This window comes from Nannospalax galili, unplaced genomic scaffold, assembly GCF_000622305.1.
Source record: "Nannospalax galili isolate Female #2095 unplaced genomic scaffold, S.galili_v1.0 scaffold14, whole genome shotgun sequence".
Classification (NCBI taxonomy): domain Eukaryota; kingdom Metazoa; phylum Chordata; class Mammalia; order Rodentia; family Spalacidae; genus Nannospalax; species Nannospalax galili.
This window is the reverse complement of record NW_008336953.1, coordinates 4,275,085-4,281,258: the sequence shown is the minus strand read 5'-3', so window position 1 is coordinate 4,281,258 and position 6,174 is coordinate 4,275,085. Positions and strand designations below refer to the sequence as shown.

Sequence of the window (6,174 nt, the reverse complement as noted above, 5' to 3'; positions counted from 1 at the left end):
GCACCCATTTTCATAAAAACAGTACTATTGGACTTCAAGACACAGATTAATCACAACTCAGTAATAGTAGGTGACTTCAATATTCCACTTTCTCTGACAGATAATTTGGACAAAGAATAAACAGAGAGACATCTGAATTAAATGATATCATGCATCAAATGGACCTAACAGACATCTTTCAAATATTCCACCCAAGCACCAAAGAACACACTTTCTACTCAGCACCCCATGGAACTTTCTCAAAAACTGACCACATATTGGACCACGAAACAAACATCAACAAATACAAAAACAATTGAAATAATTCCGTGCATTCTCTCAGACCACAATACAATAAAGCTCAAAATCAACACTGGACAAAGCCCTAGTCACTACATGAACTCATGGCGATTAAACAACACACTCCTAAACAATGAATGGGTCAAAGGAGAAATTAAGAAAGAAATAAAAGAATTCCTGGAATTCAATGAAAAGGACAATACAACACAACACAACCTCTGGGACATTTTATAAGCAGTCCTAAGAGGGAAGTTTATAGCTCTAAGTGCCTACATTAAAAAGTTAGAAAGAGCCCAAGTACATGACCTAACACTGTAACTCAAGACACTGGAAAGGCAAGAACAAATGAAACCCAAACGCAGCAGAAGAGAAGAAATAACAAAAATCAGAACAGAAATTAATGAAATAGAAGCAAAGAAAACAATACAAAGAATCAATGAATCTAAGAGCTGGTTCTTTGAAAAGCTAAACAAGATAGACAGACCCTTAGCCCAGTTAACCAAAAGAAAGAAAGAGCAAATCCAAATCAACAAAATCAGAGATGAAAGGGGAAACATCACAACAGACACTCAGAAGATCCAGACCATTATAAGGGAATATTTTAAAAGCCTATATGCTACAAAATTTGAAAATCTAAAAGAAATGGATGGATATCTGAAAACACGGGAACTACAAAGTTAAACCAAGAAGAGATCAACAGTTTAAACAGACCCATAACATATAAGGAAATTGAAACAGAAATACAAAGCGTCTTAACTAATAAAAGCCCAGGCCAATATGGATTTACAGCATAATTCTACCAGAAATTCAAAGAAGACCTCCAACCAATATTACTTAAATTAATCAAAACATAGAAACAGGGAGAGAACTCCCAAATTCCTTCTATGAAGCCAGCATCACTCTAATACCAAAACCAGGTAAAGACACAACCAAAAAAAAGAAAACTATAGACCCATATCCTTAATGAACATAGATACAAAAATTCTCAACAAAATACTTGCAAACCACATACACATCAAAAAGATCATTCACCATGATCAGATAGGCTTTATCCCAGAGATGCAGGATGGGTAAATATACGCAAGTCAATAAATGCCATTAATCATATAAATGGACTCAAAGACAAAAACCACATTGTCATCTCAATAGATGCAGAAAAGGCTTTTGACAAAATTCAGCGTGCATTTATGTTCAAAGTCCTAGAGGGAACTGGACTGAAGAGAACATACCTCAACATAATTAAAGCCATATATAACAAACCCACAGCCAACATCATTCTAAATGCAGAAAAACTGGAAGCAGTCCCATTAAAATTAGGACCAGGCAAGACTGTCCACTAGCTTCACTTGTCTTCAGCATAATGCTTGAAACTCTTGCTAGAGCAATAAGACAGGAGAAGGAAATTAAAGGAGTACTAATTGGAAAAGAAGAGGTCAAACTATCACTTCTTGCAGATGATATGATACTATACCTAAGAGATCCCAAAAGTTCCACCAGGAAGGTCCTAGAACTGATCAACATTTTTAGAATAGTGGCAGGTTATAAAATCAATCTGCAAAAATCAGTAGCCTTTCTATATACAAATAATAAGCAGTTGGAGAAAGAATACAGGGAAATGCTCTCATTCACAATAGCTGCAAAAAAATAAATGAATAAAAATAAAATGTCAGCCAGGCGTGGTGGCACATGCCTTTAATCCCAGCACTGGGGAGGCAGAGGCAGGCGGGTATCTGTGAGTTCAGTATAGTGGCAGGTTATAAAATCAATCTACAAAAATCCATAGCCTTTCAACATACCAGTAACAAACAACTGGAGAAAGAATACAGGGAAATGCTCCCATTCACAATAGATGGAAAAAAATCTTGGAATAAATCTGACCAAAGACACCAAAGAGCTCTACAATGAAATTATTAAATCATTAAAGAAAGAGATTGAAGAAGACACCAGGAGATGGAAGGACCTCCCATGCTCATGGATTAGAAGAATGGATATTGTGAAAATGACCATCCTACCAAAAGCAATATATAGATTCAATGCAATCCCAATCTAAATCCCCATGACATATTCACAGAATTAGAAAAATCCATCCATAAATTCATATGGAGGCACAAAAGACCCCAGATAGCCAAACCAACCCTGGCACAAAGAGCAACACTGAGGGGGATTACTATACCAGATCTCAAAGTATACTACAAATCTATAGTCATAAAAACAGCATGGTACTGGCACAAAAATAGACACATAGATCAATAGAACATCATTGAAGACCTGAACCTGAGTACACAGGCCACTTGATATTTGACAAAGGTGTCAAGAACACACAATGGAGAAAAGACAGAATCTTCAACAAATGGTGCTGGCAAAACTGGATCTCCACCTGCAAAAGAATGAAACTAGATCCCTATCATTCACCTTGCACAAAAGTCAACTCCAAATGAATCAAAGACCACATGTGAAACTGGAAACCTTGAAACTATTAGAAGAAAATACTGACAGTAACTTACAAGATATAGGTGTAAGAAAGAATTTTCTAAATTGGACAGAAGTTGCTCAGGAATTAAGGTCAGCAATCAACAAGTGGGACCTCATTAAACTAAAAAGCTTCTGTACAACAAAAGAAACAATCAAAAAAAGTGAAGAGAAAACCCACAGAACGGGAAAAAATCTTCACCACTGACACATCTAAAAGAGGTTTAACATCCAGAATATATAAAGAACTCAAAAAATAAAGAATCAAGAAACCAAATGATCCAATTAAAAGATCTAAACATAAAGTTCTCAAAGGAAGAAATAAAGATGGCCAAGAAACACCTCAAAAAAATGTTGAACATCATTAGTAATTAGGGAAATGCACATTAAAACCACCCTAAGGTATCACCTTACCCCAATCAGACTGGCTAGGATCAAGAGAACAAATGATACCAAATGCTGATGAGGATGTGGAGAAAGAGGAACGCTCATTCACTGCTGGTGGGATGGCAAACTCATATAACCCCTATGGAACACAGTGTGGAGACTCTTACAAACCTAAAAGTGAACCTACCATATGGCCCAATTATACCACTCCTTGACGTATACCCAAAGGACTCATCCTATTGTAGAGACACTTGTACAACCATGTTTGTTTCTGTTCTTTTCACAATAGCTAAGAGATGGAAGCAACGTAAGCGCCCTTCAACTGACGAGTGGTTAATGAAAATATGGTATATTTATACAATGGAGTTCTATTCAGTAGTAAAGAAAGATTAAATAACGAAATTTTCAGGTAAATGGATGGATCTAGAAACTTATACTAAGTGAAGTAACACTCAGAAAAATAAAAGATGTGTGTTCTCCCTCATTTGAGGATCCTAGCACCAAACACCTTTAAATTCCATGTCCTTTTAATAAGATGATTCTGTACAGCAGTCTCTTCTGCATGAAATAACTACCATCATCACAACTTCACCTGTATGTGATCACTAAACATCACCACAATTGGTCCTGTTGACAGTTGTGCTCCTTCATTAAAGAAAGGCCAAGCAGAGTCATGGGACTCTCACCAAATTATCCAGCCACTCTTCCCATACAACTGTATGTAATTTGGTCCTAATCACACATGGTCTCCTGGATTTGGGGAGGGCTAAAGGATACAAGGTGGGGAAGGCTAGGAAGAGAAGGCTTGACCCAGGCTGGGTTAAGTCTTTCCAGTGTGAATACCCTCAGGTCATTCATACTAGAACCTTAAAAGGGAATAAGCATTGCTTAGTATCCCCAGGAAAAGAATTCTCACAACAGATGGAAAATTTATTTGTTAATGCTATTATTTCTCATAATTATTAAAAAAAAAGAAAATGAGAATGTGTAAAAGACCTTAAAAGGGTATGAGAATGGAGATATTTTCCAAAATAGAAAAAAATGAGAAAGCCTTAGCAAGTGATGAAGGTCTGTTTAGGTTTGTTATAATATATAAAGGATGAAACAAAAATAAAATACACATAATCTTAAATTTTCTAACATCATAGTTTAGTCAACTAGTTTAAGGAACAAAATATATTTGTAGTCAAGGTTTATCTGAGAATATTTGGTTTTTTCACCCAAGCTTTATCTACATAGCACATGGTAATTAAAAGTACCAGACTGGTGGATCTAACCTTTTTGGATGTTTAACAGTCATACTTTGAGGCCTATACTAATCTGGTCAGAGGGACTTAAAGGACAGTTTTTGCCCCTTGCCCTCCAAGGCCTACTAAGTTCCAGGGGACTATGGAACATCTCTCAAAATGTCCTAGAACTGCAGTGAGTCACCTGTCCTCTTGTTCAGGGAGGTCATGGAGACCCCACGAGATGGACTTGAACTAGTGTTCAGTCTACAAAAAGGAGGGTCAACTCTTAGGAAACATTTTCTCCATGCTTCCAAGTGAAAGCAGCCATGATTGAGCAGGACCTTTGACTTATCTTCACATAGATGGAACTGGTAAAAGAAAGGAGACAGGGGCTCCTCCCAAGCCCATGAGACCCCTGAGGAACAGATCCTCAAGCGATCTTAAGCATAAAAGTAAATTATTTATTTGGGCCAACTGTATGTTCTTAAATACCCAAAAGGAAATTATACCAAAGAGTAAAGTTATCAGTATATTTCTTTAAGAGTTCAAGGGATTACACTTCCCAGACATTGGGCTTAAGTCCATATAAAAAGTTGCTTAGACAATTATTTCTCATTGATGATTTTGTTCCTAATGCAAAAGTGTTGCTCAGATTTAAGACTTCAAATCTTGGTCTCTAATACTGCAGTGCCCACCTGTAGCTAAGGGAGGCAACCAGCTATTGTTCTAAAATGATGGATAAATTTGATTTCTCCTCCTATCTAGAAGCCTTTGGGAGGAAACTGACATATTCTAACTACTCCAACAGCTATCAAAATGCCTGAAAGCAAATCCTGAATCCATCTCTCTCAGGTCTAGCCTCGGAAGACAAAAGAAAAATGAGGATGAACCCAACAGAGGGATGCTTTTGGAAGCCCTTGTCAAGAAATTCCAATGGACTCTCATATGAGCATTTGAAAACTGCCCTATTCTTTTTTCTAGTTCCCTGTCTAGAACTTGTAATGCTAATAACTCTTGCCTCTACTTCTCCTCCACATCTCCTATTCACCAGACAAAGACTTTCTTTTCCCCCTACAGATAAGAGTTATGCAATTTGGGAGTCTTTTAGACAGACCGATTGAAGAAGCACTCCAATTGCCTCACCTTGTGTCCCTGTTCAGTATGGAAGAAACCAGAGCGATCTATGTCTGGATTCCCTATCAGCAAGTTGGGTAACCTCTTCAGAGGGTAGTGTGATAAGAATAGGAGGTAGGAATTGGCTAGGCAATTAGGGTAAAATGACCCCAAAGAAGCTGGGCGTGGTGGCGCATGCCTTTAATCCCAGCACTTGGGAGGCACAGGCAAGTGGATCTCTGAGTTCAAGGCCGGCCTGGTCTACATAGTGAGTTCCAGGCAAGCTGGAGCTACAGGGAGACCCTGTTCCAAAAAGACCAAAAAGACCAAAAAAAAAAAAAAAAACCAAAGAAAATAGCTGGTGGCTAAAAGTCACAGTATCCTTGGGCCTCTTAGCAACATACTCGGTTCCAAAGGCCAAAAATGTCAAAAGTATTTCAGAGCTTTTATCTAATCCTTAAAAGAATTTAGGGTTGCTCACCTCTCTCTGCTTCCCTGGGCCTGCACCACCGACTAACTCTCCTAGCCTGCACTACTATCCTCAGGCCTCTTGGGGTAAGTCTATAGCGCAGCTCTCCGCGCCGGGACTACCTAAGCAATATTCACCCTTCCATCCCCTCCCCCGCCGTTCTATACTCCTAGTTTGGGCCCTGCGCCATTCCTAGTCTCGGGGACCCAGACAGCTGGGGAACCAATA

General features: G+C 38.4%; 1 protein-coding gene across 2 annotated transcripts in view; it reads right to left on the bottom strand.

Moving 5' to 3' along the window:
- Gpr158 (G protein-coupled receptor 158) overlaps nt 1-6,174 on the bottom strand; it is a 444,454-nt gene that overhangs the window by 405,936 nt on the left and 32,344 nt on the right. The window lies entirely within an intron of this gene.